We start from the raw sequence: 19,903 nt of genomic DNA, 5'->3' as shown, positions 1-19,903 counted from the left end.
AGAAATCCAACTGCCTAGAGTTAAGAATAACCATTATGTTCAGTGAAAAGTAATGGTGGAAAATCCTTTAATCAGCTAATTGTGCCACCACTGTTTATTGTGTAACCTGACACCAGCTGCTGTGCAAGTGTTTGTCATCTCTTTTAATAGAACTCCAGGCTACTGGAGATAACCCTCAAAACATGATTCCCTTCTGCACGGGATCACTCCAGAGGGCTCTTGCAATGCCAACAGATCTGTGATCACATTTTGAAAAGTGCTGACCAGGTTCACCTCGTTCATTTAAAGTGGGACATTGATTGGCTTGTCGTAAATGCTGATTGCATTAACTGTTTGAGTATTGAATGTAATTCTGTAGTTTTTTGAAGAAGCACTGCACAAAGGGATTGACTTTGCTCTGCCTAATACCCCATCAGTCCCTGGTTCTGAGAGCAATGAGAAGTGGAAATTGGAGCATGGAGCTGCTAAGTCGAATCTCTACCCCTTTGTGCTTGAGTTGCATTCCTTCGGGCCTAGGGTGGGACACAAAACAAGTGGGAATATTGAAATAGCACATAAATGGCACAGGGGTGACGTGAAAATATCATCTCTATCTGATGCTGCAAACACGTGCACAGTGAGGCATCCAAAGAGGAGCCAAAAGCAGTAATCCTGATAATCAGTTGCGATCTATAATTAGGGACCATTTAAAGAGTTGTATTAGTATCGGGATGTGACCATGAAGAATATTGCTGAAGGAACTGGGCCGGGAAACAGACTGAGAAAATCCAAAGTTATTGACCAGATGCAGACAGCTTAACTGAAAGAAGCAAGGGAGATAAAGGTCAGAGTGCATGGGACTAGTGGGCTAACGTACAAACTGAAACTTTCTGCACCACAAAACTTAAAAGAAAATGATAGCACTGAATGAAAATGCAGCTCAGCATAGTAACGAATCTACTACATGGTTGCAGGGTGAAGGCTTACACGAATGGTTGATTAGTCTTGATCAGTCTGAAGATGCAAAAAAAAGTTCAGACGCTTCCCAATGTAGAAAGGAGGGTCAAGTCACTCTAAGCACCATTAACCTCAATGTTACATGGGCTTCAAAAACTTCAATCATTCTTCTTAAGTAATCATAGATCAAAGCTTTTTAAACTAAAGCAGCAAAGAAGGCTGACTTAAAATAGATAGATAAATAAACATACGTTGTGTTACAGAACATATTCTGTTAGCTTTGCTCCTAATTTAACAAGAAGTTAAATATTAATCTATTTATGCAGCTGCTCAGCTGATTCAAACAGATTTTGTGAACAACCTTTTTTTGTTGTTGACCTTTTCTGAAACATGAGAAATGGCTGTTTTCTCCATGGTGACAAATGCGAGGGATAACTCCAGCCAGTAGATAACATTATAGTGCCACGAAAGGACTGTCCGCTTCACAGGATTGCAATTAGACAGATAACTGAGCTTCTTTATTTTGTTTGCATTGAACTAATAATTCATTATCATTTCAGATTGTTTTTCTGTGTACTTATCCACAAATAGCTGCAACTTTTAAAGAATAATATACAATGAAATAACAACACAGATTGAACAGAATTGCATTTGTGTGATGACTTTTTTTTTTCAAAAGATGGACTATTCAAATATTTTAACCAGAAGTTAGCAAGCTGATGGTTTTATGATCAAAATAATCTTTAAATACTGAATGTTTTGTGATCGCAGCAATATGAGGCATATGTGAATTTCCAGATACAAACTCCTTTCCCTTCCAAAATTAGAATATGGGAAACAAACTGCACAGATTTATAGATCAGCTTGTGTCTAGTGCAACATGGAAGGGAACATTGCTTTGACTAAATGCTTTCTTGATAATGGATTTGCAATGCAATATTCCTATAATTCCACATTTCTTAAAGGTTGCAGTCTCAATAGCTCCCTTTGGGCAATAGCTCTGCACCCAATTGCAAAATTTCCTCCACCACTGCCCAACTTCATCACTCATTTATTTTCATACCCTCAGGCGCCTTTGTGAGCCCACAATTACAACAGCTTCTTAATTACCATATTATTGTTGATCACAATATTCATTGCGAATGTGGATAACTCCCCTGCCACTTTACATACCTGTTTGGGGAATACTTCTATAACTTCTAGATCTTTATATAGAAAACATTATTTAAACGCTGTTCCAAACCCTTGGATTTTCCAATATATTACCCATCATTACCTTGTCTGTTAGTTAAGTCAAGAAAATTGGTCCCTTTAAGTATAATGGGATAATATCATTGATTCATGGTCGTTCCATTTTACAGCTCAAACTTTTACCTGTAAACCTTGCCTTTGAAAAATAAACTGCGAATGATCATCAGTTATAACATTTTAAGGAATAGATAACGCAGGACCATCTCTATTTAAAATGTCAAGTTCACATTGCATTTCATGACAGGCTAACAGCAAGTTGTTTGTTACACGTCTCGAAATAGAATGAAATGCAGTAGATTCAGATAATTGGCAAAAGAAGAAGAGGGGTCGTGGGGAGATTTTTAAAAATGTAGTGAGTAGTAATGCAATGCCTTAAAGGGTAGTGGAAACAAATTAAATTGTAACTTTCAACAGAGAGTTGGATTTATACTTCAAAATAAAAAAATGTGCAGGACAATGGGGGGAGAAAGGGCATAATTGGACAGTTCTTTCAAAGAGCTAGCATCAGTACAATGGGCCAAATGGCTCCTTCCGAGCCTGGAACGTGTGTGGGATCAACATATGATCAACATTTTTTAAAGATACTAGACTGCTGGGGGAGGAAGACTGAAATGAACAGATCAAAGGAGAACGAATGTGGTTTCAATAAAGCATTGTTTTAAAAGCAGTAAAGGTCATTTAGAGGACAAAAATACTTTTGGATGAAGATGGACATTTGGCCCATTTGATTATATTCTTCATGGATATTGACTCGACCATCTTCACATTTTAGCATCTAGCTGCTTCTTAAGTGAGTCAGGTGTTCTGCTCAGCTACCATTTGTGGCACCTGGCGTGTTAATACAGCAATCATGTTTCCTTTTGTGAATGTTTTGTTGAGTGGTAAATCAGATTTCAATAAGAGAAATGAGTTACCTGAACTCTGGAGCCATTTACATTTATACTTGTTGCTAATGATTCAGTGCCCGGCAGCAACCAACTCCTCTGGGAATGGTGTTTTCAGTGGAACCTTTGGAGGCTTATATCTCTATTAAAAATAAAATAAGATAAACAGATTCTGTGCACAACATTAAGATTGTTTACTCATGTTGCTAATCCAACAATGACTATGATTGCAGCATCAAGAATAACCACTTTTAAATCATCGCAAGGTTAAGATTAAAGTACTTTTTTAGAAACTGATTTTATAAATTAATATCAAAGTATGACAGTAATAAGATGAAATATTCAATGCATTGGGAATCAAAGGTACCAGTTTACCAATACTCCTTAAAGGTAACAAAATGTTCGATGGCGCTTAATAAGAATGTTATTAATAAAAACGTTGACACCGAGGTATGGAAAGAGATGTGAAGAAAAGTTTGGTTACAGAGGTGGATTTTAAGGAACGTCATAAAGGAGAAGAGAGAAGTAGAAAGGCAGAAGTTTTTGGAGGGAATTTCAGAGTTTAGGCCCAAGGCAGCTGAAAGCACAGCCGCCATGGCGGAGTGCGCGATTAATAGCAGGGACTTGCGAGATGTGAGAATTGTAGGAACACAGAGTCTAATAGGTTTGTAGGCTGGAAGAGGTCACAGAGATTGGGACCCCATGAGGCCATGAAGGAATTTGAAAATGAGGTTGAGGATATTAAAAATTACACATCGTGCTCTAAATAGAATATTATATTACTTCTGACAAACCCTTATTATCTTGCTGTTTTAGGACCTTCATACAGAGCTGCCAAATCAAAACTGACCATTTTGCTTCCTCTAAAATCTATGAAGGTTAGCTCAGCAGGGAAGAGAACACAATCTCACTGGAGAGATTTGGCACAATAAACATAAAGCCAGGTTTAATAACCCATAAGCTAATGCGCATCATGCAGTCATGAAACATGTAAAGTTACTACATTTCAATCAACAGAAGTCTTCCTCTTAAGGTCAATAAATACTAAACAAGATGGACTACACAGTTTGGATCCAAGGGATGTAGGATAGAGAGGAGAAGCTGAGGTTGTTCTCCTTACAGCAGAGAAGCTTAAAGGAAAGTTTAATAGCGATGCTCAAAATCATTAGTTTTGTTAGGCTAAATAAGGAGAAACTGTTTCCAGCGGCAGAAGGATCCGGGTAACCAGGTGACACAGCTTCAAGGTGATTGGCAAATTAATTGGATGGGTTACTCGGAAAATTTTTGTTGCGCAGTAAGTTGTTCTGATCCCAAGTGCCTGAAAAGGTGGCGGAAGCTGATTTAATGGCAGCTTTCAAAAGGGAATTGGAACTGGACCTGGATGGAAAATAAAATCCAGGTATGGGGAAAGAGCAGGGGAGTGGAATTAATTGGATAGCTCTTTCAAAGAGTTGACACAGGATTAATGGGCTGGATAGCCTTCTTCTGTGCTGAGTCATTCTATGCTTGGAGGCACTTCCAGTGGGTTGACTGATGCACCCTGGTTGACATGACTGAGCCAAATGTATCTGAGGGATTTGCAATGTTACCTATCATGCATGTTGCCATTTTAACCATCCTGTCGGTGCTGTAATTTAAAGCTTTCCTCAGCAGTTTCCATCATCACTTAAGCCTACTTGTGAAAACTAACGAACTATCCTCATGGCTTCTTTAAAAAATGAAAATTATCTTTCTATTCTGTTTTCTAAATGATTTTGCAACCAACTTGTTTTTTTTTATGTGTGTGTGACTTTACAAATGATAATATTCAGTTATAACCATTCATTAAGCAAAATTAATCCTGAATGTTAATCGTTGGAATCCTGCTACAATGGAGCGCATGCTTTAGTTTGCAAGCGAGAGCAGCTGTACTAATTGGGAAAGGGTTAGGGAATTATTCTTAAGTGTAAAAGAACTGGTTGACACCAGTGTCGGGGAGGTGGTGGGGGGTGGGGGGGGGTGCGGGGGGGTGGTGAGGGGTGTGGGGGGTGTGCGGTGTGGAGGAAGGGGAGTCTATGCCTGTGCTTTTGGGAATAAACCTGTGTTAAGGAAAAGACTGGCTCCAGATCTGTCCTTTACTCAAAGTATGAACAGTGACATTAACACTGAATAGTGTTTTTCCTAAATGGTCAGATCACCAGTACCATAAGCACAGTATCATTTTCTCACTGGTCTGCTCTCAGTCATGAGTCACCACCGGTTCAACGTGACGCTACTAAACTATAAAATGCACACACCTCGGGGCATAGTGAAGGCTAATTGCATTTTCTAGGTCCTGGTAAGCCTTGTAAAAAGGAGCTTACTCTAGAATATACTTCCACATACTGATCACTAATTAATTACACTAACTACGAATGACAGCTATAAGTGCACAATATGCTAAGTCATGAGCTACCAAAAAGAGCAATAGCAACCGTCATCAATATACCTCATTAATGGTGATCTAATTCCATTTCACAAGATCAAGGTAGACACAGTTAAAAAAAAAACCTGGAGGTGATTTTTCTCTCAACACAGATAGTGACAGATTTACCACTTGTGTTTTGATTCTGCTAAACTCATGTGAGTAAGAGACATTTATTCCGTTGTTTTTTGATGAAAATGAAAAAATTAGATCTGAGGAAGACCTTAACCCTGGAACATTATGAATCATGCCATAGTTATTCAACATGTTGGACTTAAATTTACAGTATTGTGTCAGTTATCACACAATCAGGCTGCAATTGCAGTGTTGCAAATATTCCAATGCTTTGCATCTAAATTTATGTCTGGCAGCTAGCTAACACATCTAGTTGGCTGTTAGCTGGCAATAAAGCTTATGGAGATGTGACAACTAGCCTATGTAGATGATTCTAATGTATTAACATTCTGGAAGTAATGAGCGGGAATGGCAACTAAGTGGAAGTCAAACAGGAAACCATGGAGGACAAACTGTTCTGGCTAATGTATGCAGTCATCTGATGAATGCTTTCATGGTTGTTTGTTCTGGGCAGTGCTTCCAGCATTATCATAAATGCGATTTGTTTTATAGTCAGCACACTGGCAATGTCACTTCATATCAGAATGAATCCAGCTCTCCTTCCATGTTTCAGTGAAGTAGGGTTCTTTTTTTAAGTGAAAAAAATCCATCAAATTCAATATGGTATTTTTGGATAGTTTTCTGTGCAATAAATATCTGGCCTATCATTATCAGTAATGCCCACAGTATTTCTAAAGTTAGCAATACATAACAGAGAGCAGCAGATGTCAATCATTTAAAATGTGTGACCACATTTGAAATAAAAACAGTAAAATTTGCCCTTAATGCACAGCAGAGCCACCAAAAAATGTCATATGATTATATATGACTTCCCAAAATAAATGCATTTTTGCTTCTTTGAAAACCAAAATATTTTTAAAAATTTTGTAAATTCATTGCAGTTAAGCTAAACAGTGCTGAGGATTTGTTTTTGCATTTAACTTTATTAAAGCTTTTTTGATAATACATAGATGCCACACAGAGTCGTACATCTGATAGTCATTACCTGAAACAAAAAGAATGACTGAATCCTAACAATAACACAGTTAAACAATTGCAGCCATATAAAGTGCGGCAATGTTCAACTGTGATTTCATTAGAAACTAATTTAAAAATATCCTTTCACAGGCTATGGAAAAGGAGAATTAGCCACTTTAATGCCATATGGAAATTGTGAATCTCTCTTCATGTATTATCATCAAAACTCAAAAATGGCACGAGGCCTTTTACCTGTTTTTACTTTAAAAGACACACCCAAGAAGTATTAAACATAGTTAAGTGCTGTGATCACATTTTTCTGCATTCAAAATGTCATCAACTTCTCTCCCTGATGATCTGCTAGTCATGTTGTGCTGTTATAGTGACATATATAGTAACATGATGTGTAACTGTGTATGACTGATCAACTTTAGGATGGGAATCACTGTTAGTGATATCAGAAAATGAACCCAATGCATTTACTGGAGACATGAAACTGTCTAATTTAGTTTCTGGCCATCTACCTCAAAATATATACAAATGATTCACTAATTAGAAAAAAAATACTCGTATCCACACTCGGTTATAATTAGATAGGGTGAGTCTATATATTATAGTTAGTAATCGAATCAGAAATAAAGTGGGGTTTATAATTATTTCGTTGGATCAATTATTTTTAAATTGGAAGGTGGAATAGAATTGAGTTGCATTCTAAAGCACAATGGTTGTCATCACAAGAATCACTGGTAGGTTAACTAATCTATCAATGATAAGTCAAATTAAATTTTAATTAGATATTGTAGGTTGTTGGCTCTTATTAAAATGGAATACACCAGCATTTCAATGACCCCAACTACTGGTACCTAGAGCAGGACTGATTTCTCCACAGTGTTGGTAAGATCAGAGTTACAAAGTAGGCCAGCTCTGCGTGAGAATGACCATCATGAAAGAGAAGGATGAGAAAGACACTTTCAAAGCAGAACACACTCCTATTTTCAAATGTATTTATTTGGTGATAAGCCTCCCTCAATGGAAACTGTAAAATGGTTGAATGCTTGCAATGCTCATAGCAATACCTCCCGCTGCTTTCAGTTAATTCTTGATGGGTGATAGACCCCCCCTTTAACAATAACAGGAGAATGTCTGCATTTCTTCTTAATTAACAACCACTTGCAAAATCATGAAACATGACATTTCTGGGAAAACAACATCATTCCTTCTGTAGGAAAGCAGGCCCTCTCTTGCTTTCATTTAAGGAGAAATATAACCCTTCTTATACTCTTTATTCATATTCCATACATTACTCTAACATTATACAAATATAATTCTGTTTTAATTTTATTACAGTCCAGTCAAACAAATATTTTATGCTTGTAGCAAACATCACAAGACATGGGTTTAAACTGCATATTCACATAAAAGCAGGGTGACCAGACCTTGCCAGAATTTGAATTCGCACTGTGCTCTGTAATGACAGGGCTAGCAGTAGATACGACAGCAGCTACAACTGTTCAGAAATACATTTAACTTTGCTCAGACGTTTCTTAAAGGGTCTGTTCAGGAGTGAGTCTGCACAGATTGAATGTCGAAACCAGTGCCAGGTCATTGCAGAAAGCTCTTAAGTAAGGGCAGGAAACAAAAATGCTGCTCTGCTGAAGAGTCATGCAGACTCGAAACGTTAACTGTGCTCCTGTCCACAGATGTTGCCAGACCTGCTGAGTTTTTCCAGGTAATTTTGTTTTTGCAAACAAAAATGCTGCACTAGCCAACTATTCCACCTAGAATCTTGAACTGAGAAAAGCATTCCTGAAATGAGGGTAGGGTAGACCATAAGGTCATAAGATGTAGGAGCAGAAGTAGGCCATTCAGCCCATTGTGTCTGCTCTGTCATAGAATGAGATTATGGCTGATCTGATATTCCTCAACTCTACTTTCCTGCCCTTTCCCCATAACCCTTGATTTCCTTACTGATTAAAAATCTGTCTATCTCAGCCTTCAATATATTTAACGACCCAGCCTCTACAATGCTCAGCGATAAAGAATTCCACAGATCCACTACCCTCTGAGAGAAGAAATTCCCCCTCATCTCTGTCTTAAATGGGCGACCCCTTACTCTGAGATTATGTCCTCTGGTCCTAGATTTTCCCACAAGGGGAAACAACCTCTCAGCATCTACCCTTTCAAGTCCCTTAAGAATCTTACATGCTTCAATAAGTCCACGTCTCATTCTTCTAAACTCCAATGAGTACAGGCCCAACCCACTTAACCTCTCCTCATAAGAAAATCCCTTCATACCCGGATCAACCTAATGAACCTTCTCTGGGCTGCCTCCAATGCCAGGATATCTTTCCTTAGATAAGGGGACCAAAACAGTTCACAGTATTCGAAGTGTAGTCTAACTAGTGCCTTGTATAGTTTTAGCAAGACTTCCCTATTTTTACAGTCCATTCCCTTTGAAATAAAGGCAACATTCCATTTGCCTTCCCTATTGCCTGCTGAACTTGTTTGTTAGCTTTTTGGGATTCATGCACAAGGACTCCCAAAGGAGCGGAATGTGGTCTTTCTCGCACTTATGAATATATATGTTTTCCCTTAAGTATCTGTGGGAAACAGAAGACTAAATAAAACTCTGAGGGCTTCCAATGCTGAGCAAACTACATGATAACATCTCACTTCCAGAATTAGTCTTTGAAGCAGAACATTTTTAAACACCGAGGATTAGGTTTGATAGATAGATGCTGGACAAGCTGTTAAAGGTGAATGAGAACAGGGTGGGTAAATCTGTTTAAGACTATTTACCCACATGGAGGGTAAATGTTGACACAGGATAATTGGACTGAAAGGCATGTTTCCATTTTATAACTTCTATGTATTTCTGTGTATATTTTCACAGCAAAACTTGACTCTCCCATTTCTTCCTGTTCCCATAAAGGGAAAATTAGCTTTCAAGTTACTTATTCCCTTTGTGCTATTGGATAAATTACATTGACGTGTAAATATATGAAGTGGATTCACATCTAATGTGTTCAAACATTGAATGTTATTCCTGGACACTTCTAGCCTTACCTCCTTCATAATCAGTTGGGTAAAAAAAAGCACAAGCTTATCACATTCTCCTCTCTCCTGCAGGTTTATTTATAGTGACCTTTACAAATAACAAAGAACTAGCCAGAATTGTCTGACTAATAATGTTGAGTTTTACAAAGCAAATTGTACCTCCTTTTTTACACAACTTGTAAGCCAATTGAAAAGGCTTTACTTGTACATTAATGACTGGAAAGTTCTAAAAATAGAAAAAGAAAAAATTGCATTTACTAGCGCCTTTTATGACTTCAGGGAGTCCCATAGTGTTTTATAGCCAATGATGTACTTTTGAAGTGTAGTCGCTATTGTAGGAATTGCGTCAGCTAATTAGCACATAGCAAGCTCCCACAAACAGCTAAGTGATAATGACCAGATCATCTGTTTTTAGTAATATTCATTGAGGGATAAATATTGGCTGAGACACCAGGGAGAATTCCACTGCTCTTCTTCAAAATAGTGTCATGGGATCTTTAATGTCCACCTGAGAGAGCAGACAGGGCCTTGGTTTAACATCACATCCAAAGCACAATACCTGTGATAGTGAACCACTCCCTCCAACATTGCACTGGAGTGTCAACCTAGATTCTTGTGCTGATGGCTCTGAAATGAGATTTGAACCCAAATGCTTCTGCTTCAAATGGAAAAGTACTATCCACTGATCTACAGCTGTCACCAGTACCTTGGTTATTACTTAGTCACTGTATATCAACCAAAAGGAATTATAACCACCTCTGAAGAACTATTTGCACTATAAAAGCGATGCTAGATCAGAAAACATATGGCCTGGTGCTGGTCCCCTAAATAGCAAAGCTGGAACCCTCAGAGGACCACACACTCATACTGCACTTTCATATTTCCTTCCCCACCTCCTGTATTTTAATAATCAAGTGCAAGACCCATCAGACTTTTCTTTCCTGCCATATGAGCAACATTTTTAATCAAAAAGATTGTTGTTATTTACAATAACCTACAAAGATTTCAACACTGCAAACTCACTGAACTGAACAGACTTTTTAACTAGATGTATCACTTTACATTACAATGATATATGTCTATTTAGAACATTTATATACACTACATAAGCCTTTTCTGTATAGTTCTTCAAGCATTCTGTATTGCAGAGCTGTGGAGATGAAAATTTGAGAAAAAGGGACTAAGTTTCATGTCACACCATCCGCAGTTTATATTTGAGATTTCAAACTATTGATATCTATTTTGATGTTAAAAACACTACTTTCTCTCTCTTAGGTTTGGCCTATGTTTGATTGTGTCTATTTCAGATTGGCAGAAGTTAGTGTACATTTTCTTGCTTATTTTCTATTGCAAATTGAGAAGCCCAAAAGATTACTTTTTGTTAGAATAGACTTAAACGTTGCAGAAAATGACTTAATTTTTCCACACTGTTAGAATGTATATGTTCTCAATATACATTGTTGAAGACAATACAAATATTGAATCCAAAATAATTTGCGACTTTACCACTTACTGTTGTAAAATTCCATTGGAGTTCTGTGGCATCTACAGCAGTAAGGTATGCATGGAACTTTTGATATTTTAATTCTTCAGCTACAGAGAAATGTTTTTCTGCCTGTTCTCTGCAGCCTGAGTATTTGAAATTCTTGATTTTATTAGTGATGATGCTGAGAGAGAGAGAGAGAGGGAAAGCAATGTCCCCATCTTAGAATCATTACAGGACCCTTAAGCCATCTCCTATTCTGACACCCAATTGGTCAATGAAGAAAACAATTGCTTTAGCTACATTAAGGGTGATCGATTTCTTTGAAGCATCTCCTCAGATTGAATACTGACATAAAAAGGCTTATGCAGTTGTATGCTGATGTCTGAATGAAAATTGACATAATTGAACATTCAAAGTCTGGTGTGAATTCTTGGCTCCTGCATTTAGAAACTAAAGGGTGCAAAATGATTAGTCAAAATAAACACAGCAATTGTGTACACCATCAGCTTCATAGACTCTGTGATACTTGCACATCCAATTAAATTTTCATTTCCGTCTAATTGCAGACAGGAATCCGTGGTGGCTTGGCAGCACTCCTGGACACAGGTTGATGAACTGCTACTAGATGAACACCCAGAGGACACAGTGTTGCATGAGTCGTCACAGCCACTTGTCCATTTGTTGGTTCCTGTATCCTGTTCCAGCTGGGTAACAGAAGAAGAAGCAACGAAAGGTGTATGACACCATAGAGTGCACCATTAAAAATCAGGATGACGTTGCTTTATCTTAACTGGCAGGATATTCACTTAATGCTTTGAACACAAAATTCAAATATTTGCATACTCTCTGTCAGTTATCAGATGGAAAATTGGTTTCTATAACTTCCGAGTGCTGCAACTTACAAACTAGAATTAGATGATGATTAAATGCAACAACAACTTGCATTTATATAGCACCTTTAAAGTGGTAAAAAGTCCCAAGACACTTCACAGGAGAGTTATCAAATCACGATTAACACCAAGTCAAAGAAGAAGCCACTAGGACAGGTGGTCAAAAACCTGATCAAAGAGATGTGTTGTTTCATGCATTAAAGTTTTGTACTGCAGAGGGCATTAATTTTGCACCAATAACTTTTCCAAGAGAAGCACCCCTTTTGGGGTATTGGGGAGGTATAGAGTTGCCACCTTGACTGGATATATTCCGGTTACATCATACGACCTCCTATCTCCAGCCCAATCCACACTCCCATCACTGATCACCCAATATGTCCAAACCCATGGGACATTGCTTTCCAACTTCAATCATAACGTGAATCTCTCTCTATTTAGCATCCTCTTTGCCCAAAGGTTGCTAATCATGACTGATTTGTGCAAGGAGACAGGCCCCAAGAACTATCTGATCCGATAAGGGGATTAAACACATGCTTATGACATGATTTTACACCACAGTTTAGCTATCTTGCCAACTAACTAGCCCCCAGCATGTGAATAAACTCTTCAGGACACAATTAAATTATTCTTGACCGTCAATCAAACAGTATTTTCCCCATGTCCAATATTTTTATAATTAGTAAACTAATGTGTTCAAAGAAAATTTTTTATATCCCTGTTTTTTATTACCCCTGTGATTTTCCTGCTGGGTTGCTCACAGCAGTGTCCTGAATGTTTGTCTTTAATTCATAGAGACTCCAGTGCAACCCAGAAGGGTTGGCAACCCTAAGGAGACAGCAAGCAGGTGCTGGCAATGGTGGGGAGGGGGAAGCCAATGCCACAATGATTAGCATTTATTTGGTCCCCTCACCTGACAGGTGGGGGAGGCCTTGGAAAAGGTTCACACAAGAGTGCCTGTACAGAATGATTCATAGCTTAAAGAACCTCAGTTAGTCAGGCAGGTTGAAGGAGCTGAGTCGATTTACTTTAGAGGTTTATAAAATAATGAAAGGGATGGATATCATACCTGTTGATAGAATACTCCAGTTTGAAAGACTGGGACATATGTTTAAACTACGTAAAAATAGGAATAAACTTGATGTTGGGAATGGGTCTTTTTTCCCTGGGTGTAGTGGGCCTCTGGGATGCACTAACTGAATACTGACTCTCAGCACACCTTCAAGAGTGCCTCGTCATGATGTTCCAGGTATTATGGACCAGCTTTTCTTTTACTGCCTGTCATTTTTGCATGCTCATATGATCTCATGAGGTTGCTGGCAGCTAGTTATAGAGGTTCCCTACACAGCTTAGGGAAATGAAATGTAGTTCATGTGGGATCCAATAGGAGAGAGAAAATATTAAATATATTCAGATTTTATTTTACATGTAGTAATGCTCTGATATTTATCAAGATGATGCAGCAACACCAAAATCAAAAAGATAGAAGAACTTATACACATAAATAAAACACCTTTCACTCAACAAGGAGTAGAAGAGAAGTTAGCAGAGATGACCAAAGAACTAGGTTTAAAAACGTAGGAGAGGATAGTTACTGAGGTACCTGGAAAGACCTGTAAAAGGAGAGTGGAGAGAGGTGATGGAGGACCTGAAGATATGGGTGAAGATTTTAAAAGTTCACACACTGATAGACTTTGCGTAGGCTATAGGTGCAATCGCAGAGGTTTGGATCAGGTGGGTATGGTAGAGTTTGGAAAGGTGCTGGGGGTAGCACGAAGAATGTGTTAAAGCCGCTAAGTAGAGTTTCAATAGCAATGGGGTGGAGCATGGACAAAGAAAATGGTTGCTCCGGAGAAGGAAATAAACTATTGAATGACAGAAAGGACTTGCCATCTGACACTCATTTAGAATGGAACAGGATGTTCAGCTTTGGCTTAATTGAATAACAAGGGAGGAAAAGACAATCAACACCTGATAGTCTCCTATATACAAACATTGGACTTTTGAAGTATACAGCAGCATTTAAAACACTTTTAACTAGAGCTTAGAGAGCCCCACATTTTAATTTGTCACTATGGTCTTCATTTTTCAATTTAGTAACCACAAATCAAACTATTCCCGATTATTGAAACTTCCCAAACTCACATCCAAAACATGAAGCCACAAAAGCTGTCCAAATTTTTTAAAATTCGATATTCAATTCAGATTTCATGTTGAACATATGATCATTTCAAAGTCTTCTCTCACTCTAGTTATTTCTAAAGTTTCATGCTAAATTTAGTTTCTTATCTCTTTTTAGGTATTTATTGAAGCATACCATTTCCCAGCCAACAAATTTGACCTTTTCCTGAAGCTTTCCAGTGTTGATTCTGAGAGGACTGCAAGGTGATGGACAAAATTGGTATGGGCTCATTCTTCCTCTATCCAAATCTGGGAGTGCCTTACTTCCAACGTTACATTAAGTTGTGACAATGTGGTCAGCAGTTCTTTATATGGAGATGAAACAGTCATTGTCCATCATCACCACCATGAACCATCTTCCTATTACTTTCAAGACTGAGATCAAGTGCATTTTATTAGGCAAGGGTTTTAAGGGAATATGGATCAAAGGCAGATAAGCTGCAGATCAGCTATAATCCAATTGAATGATTAAACAGGTTCGAGGGACTGAATGGCCTACTCTTGCTCTTATGCTCTTGACATGGCATCCAACAGAAAACAAGGCTAGCTGGTAGCTTTATGCATACGCACAAGTTTTTTTGTTTGTAAAGTTTTATAATTCCAAAAATCTCTATTACAAGAGATAGAATCTTCCCTATTTTGAAGTGAATGTCACCAAACAATAGTGGTTGTGAAGTTACATACTGATGACACAGCTATTTATTTTAAATAGGATGTCTCCACTAAAATGACAGACGGGAATGCTATGCAAACTTGTTAAATATTGCCCCTCTAACATTGTCAACTTTAATACGGCACTATATCAGTAAACCTCAGATGGACCTCATACAAACATACAAGCTAGGAGCAGGAGGAGGCCACTCGGCCCATGAGCCTGCTGCACCATTCAATAAGATCACAGCTGATCTTAATGTAACCTCAACCTCACATTCCTGCCTACCCCCGATAACCTTTCACCCCCTTGTTAATCTAACTAGCTCTGCCTTAAAAATATTCAAAGACTCTGCTTCCACTGCGTTTTGAGGAAAGGAGCTCCAGAGACTCACTACCCTCAGAGAAAAGTTTCTCCTCACCTCTGTCTTAAATGAGCAATCCCTTATTTTTAAACAGTGACCCTTAAATTCTCCCACAAGAGGAAACAACCGCTCCACATCCACCTTGTCAAGGCCCCTCAGAATCTTAAAGGTTTCAATCAAGTCACTACGTACTCTCCTAAACTCCAGTGGATACAAGCCTAGCCAATCCAAACTTTCCTCCTAAGACAACCTACCTATTCCTGGTTTTAGTCTGGTAAACCTTCTCTGAACTGCTTCCATGCATTTACATCCTTCTTTAAACAAGGAGACCAATACTGTACCTGACTTCTGCACTCCTGATATGGCATCCAGCAGTGCCCTGTACAACTGAAGCATAACCTCCCTACTTTTGTATTCAATTCCCCTCGCAATAAACAATAACATCCTATTAGCTTTCCTAACTGCTTGCTGTATCTGCATACTAGCCTTTTGTGATTCATGCACTAGGACACCCAGATCCCTCACCTTGCAGTAGTCCTTGCCGACAGGACAGTACATGTCTCCCAGATTCTGGCTTTGGTAGCAGTTATCTCCTAAACAGTCGACCACAGTGCATTTTTTTCCCTGCAGTGAAAAAAAGGAATATCAACTTGGTGCAAATATTTGGAGCATGATACAACCATTTTCATGAGCAATTCTGAATATTTTTTACCCACACTAAAGTAAAACCCTTCCTGACCATAGTTCAGGCTACATGGTTTTGTTTCATTACTTTTTTAAATATATGAACAGATATACAACAGAACTTGTGAAACTGTGATATGCCAGGCTTGTGTCATCCATAATTTTTCTACAAATTTGTTTTTCTTAATCTAATTATCCACCTTTCTTTCACAAAGCTGCTTTACAGTAAATGGCTCCACAAGCATTGGGAGTCCACTTGTACTGCACTGAGACCCTGCACTTCAGCGTTTTGTGTCTTTTTTTAATTCATTCATGGGATATGGGCGTCACTGGCCAAATCAGCATTGCTATGGTTCAGAGATTGCTATGGATCTGGAGTCACATGTGGGCCAGACCAGTTGAAGACAGCAGATTTCCTTCCCTAAAGAGCATTAGCGAACCAAATGGGTTTTTACAACAATCAACAGCAGTTTCATGGTCAATATTAGACTTTTAATTCCAGATTTTTATTGAATTCAAATTCCACCATCAGCCATGGCGGGATTCAAACCCAAGTATTACCCTGGGTCTCTGGATTACTGGTCCAGCAACAATACCACTACACCATCATCTCCCCTTAAACCTTTATTACCTGGAACCTGCAGCCATTTTCCAGTGCTCTTTCTCCCTGTTCCATTTGGAAGGTAATGAACTGTTGACACCTGGCAAGCCGTGGCCATGTGCAAAGCAAACTGATTGATGTTGCTGGCCACACCACCAGCAATTTAGAAGGTGCCAGAAGCATAAAAGATTTAGAGCTATGATGACCTTCACTGTCATGGGCAGTGTATTGCATTACTGAGTGTTGGGCTTTAGATCTTGTTGTAACAAAGTGGGACATTCATGTGGCAGTGTCCCCAGCAAAACACAAACAGCTTACACACCATTCCCTGTGAGCTGCCGGTTTCACAATCAGCTGCCCTCTCCTTGCAGCCTGTACTGCTCTTTGCTGCATTCCTTGCTCCTCCTTCATCTCATGATTTTGGAACTTTAATGGCAAGTTCAGAAGTATACCCAAGTTCAATAATTCAGAACAAGCAAATCCTGTGAAAGAGTTCTTGCCCTCAGCAAACTCATACTATAAAATTATTAACAGAGAAACTCCTGCCTGGTACAGTAGCAGACTAAAACATTTATACAGTGACTTTTAAAAAAATTTGTCCATGGGATGTGGGAGTCACTGGCTAGACCAGCATTTATTGCCCATCCCTACTTGCCCTTGAGAAGGTGGTGCTGAGCCGTCTTCTTGAATCAGTGCAGTCCATGGGGAGAATTTTCTTCCCTTCGGGCAGGCCAGTTGGGAGCAGGTACGGGCGGGGGCAGAGCCAATCAGCTGCACGCTGCCATTTTACATGGATGGGCCAATTAAGGCCTGCCCAGCGTGACACGCACCTGGAAGGACTGAGTGCTGCCTGTGTGGGCGGGGGGAGGAGGGAAACAGTGGAGCAGTGTGTACCAACTACCATCTGCGCGAAAGAGCACAGAAATCTCCCTGAGGCACGGAGCTGCCTCAGGGAGATTTAGTTCAGTCATAAAAATGTGAAAAATAAAAAAATAAAATTATTCAGACATGTCTCCTCTTGTGACATTGTCACATGAGCTGGGACATGTTTATGAATTTTTCATAAAACATTTCATTAAATTAATAAACCCTTCATGAAACCTCATCCTGTCTGTGGATGAGGTTGCATGAAAAATGCGAAGGCCACTTGGGCTCTTCGCCTGCCCGCCAACCGTAACATTGGATAGGCAGCCCTGACAAGTACTTTAATTAGCTGAGTAATCGCCTTAACAGGCCTTTGACAGTTCGGTGGGTGCACAGCCGGCTTCGGTGCGCACCTGCCGAACTGAAGATTGGAATGACGCGTGGTGATGTCAGGAGTGTGTCCTGATGTCACCGCGCATCATTTTATGCATCGGCATGTGAGGCCTGTCCCTGTATGCCGAACAGAAGATTCTGCCCTATGTGTTGTAGGTACGCCCACAATGGTGTGAGGGTGCGAGTTCCAGGAATTTGACCCAGCGACAGTGAAGGAACTGCAATATATTTCCAAGTCAGATGTGTAGCCTGGATGGGAACTTGCAGGTGGTGGTGTTCTCATGCATCTGCTGCCCTTGTCCTTCTAGGTGGTAGAGGTCACAGGTTTGGAAGGTGCTGTTGAAGGAGCCTTATTGAGTTGCTGCAGTGCATCTGGTAGATGGTACACACTGCTGCCACTGTGCATTGGTTGTTGGAGGTGAGGATGCCTGTAGTTACTACCTTGTGAAAGCAGCCTACAAATTCTTACCATCATGATTTGTTAAGAAAGTGGTGTTTCAGACACACTGGACCCACACAATTATATTTAAATGACACTCATACTTGTTGCAGGTGGCTACACTGGAAACAGGTGGCCACTGAACTTGCCTGACTATTTGAAGCTGGCATTTTAGTCAGCATTGCATCAAAAATATGGAGTGGGAGTTTAGAATTCTACTTGTAACAACTACAGGTTGATGACAGAATACTCACACATCCAGCTGTATACTCACACTGCCTATTGTTGTAGGGGTGGTTGTTGGTGTTGTTGTTGTTGTTGTTGTTGGTGTTGTTGTAGGTGTTGTTGTAGGTGTTGTTGTTGGTGTCGTTGTCGGTGTCGTTGTCGGTGTCGTTGTCGGTGTCGTTGTCGGTGTTGTTGTTGGTGTCGTTATTGGTATCGTGGTGGGTTCAGTTATTTCAACAGTGGTTTCCATTGGTTGATAGGTTGTCATTGGCATATCTAGAATGCAAAAAAAGGTTTGATTTAATTCCAAGAATCGACAAAACATTATGATTAACCAACTGGGACTTTCTCACAAGATATAAAGGTAAAATTCTTAAGGCTCAGTTCCAAATCAGAGTCAGGTAGGAAGATTTATAAAGGAGATAATCCAAACCATTGTCAATAACAAAATCACAATGTTCCATTAAGACAGTCTTCACTTTGGGCCAATAATGCCCCAAAGGGACACTGCCAGTGCCATGGCTCCATACGCCTTTACAGGCAAGGTCTGACCTTGGCCAATAACACAAAATTATCCCATTTGAATTTAATTATGGTGCATTAAGTGTATTGGTTGTGATGCACAATGGGCATGTGGTTGAAATGTCAGGTTCCTGCGTCAGTGAAGAGATGCTGATCTCCAGAGGGGGACAGTGGTATTTCAGGTTCCTGCATCAGTGAAGAGATGCTGATCTCCATAGGGGGACAGTGGTATTTCTGGCCTGGGAGAAGGGGAACGCTGACAGTGTTAATGAGGAATACCATGCAAAAGTACAAGGGGCACTAAAGAACCAGATGGTTTTCACAACAATTGCTGACAGCTTCATGGTCACAATTACTGAGACCAGTATTCAATTCCAGATTTTATTAATTGCATTTAAATTCCACCAGCTGCCATAGCAGAATTTTGAACCCACATCCCCATGGGTTACTAGTCCAGTGACATTACCACGACACCAGCATCTCCCCAACTTTTTCAATGCCTTCCAGAATTACATCTACCTTTCAAGAGAAAATGCTGACCAGTTGCATCAAGAGGACAATGACAACATAGTGCCACAAGTTTGATTATATTATAAATTAACAGTTAAAACATATAAGATTTTTTAAAAACTGCTTGTGTAGATTTAGGGGATATGCTCCAGAATATGTTGATTCAAATTTAATCTTCAAACATTGTAAAGGCAATGACATTTTAAATCTTTCAATGGCGATGGTAAATTGTGCCTAGGTCAAAGTCATCAGGGACAAATGGCTATGATGCTGAGCTTCACACTAATAACAGTATTGGCGAAATGATGATGTTTGTGTAACTGTATAAGATAAAATGGTAGAATATTCACTACAACCCCTAACATCATTCTGAATAACTGTTAGGGTCAACTGTAATAATGCAGCAATACAAGAAAAAACTGAGTATGCAGA

General features: G+C 39.3%; 1 long non-coding RNA gene across 1 annotated transcript in view; it reads left to right on the top strand.

The window, feature by feature from the left end:
• The first annotated feature begins 711 nt into the window (after positions 1 to 711).
• LOC121291853 overlaps positions 712 to 19,903 on the top strand; it is a 29,325-nt gene continuing 10,133 nt past the window's right edge. The window contains exons 1-3 of the long non-coding RNA XR_005946097.1: positions 712 to 823; positions 11,716 to 11,882; positions 14,336 to 14,437. This is a non-coding gene — a long non-coding RNA (uncharacterized LOC121291853). The remainder of the gene's footprint in view (positions 824 to 11,715; positions 11,883 to 14,335; positions 14,438 to 19,903) is intronic.

The sequence above is a fragment of the Carcharodon carcharias genome, chromosome 19 (assembly GCF_017639515.1).
Source record: "Carcharodon carcharias isolate sCarCar2 chromosome 19, sCarCar2.pri, whole genome shotgun sequence".
Lineage (NCBI taxonomy): Eukaryota > Metazoa > Chordata > Chondrichthyes > Lamniformes > Lamnidae > Carcharodon > Carcharodon carcharias.
This window is presented reverse-complemented; position numbering and strand designations above follow the sequence as displayed.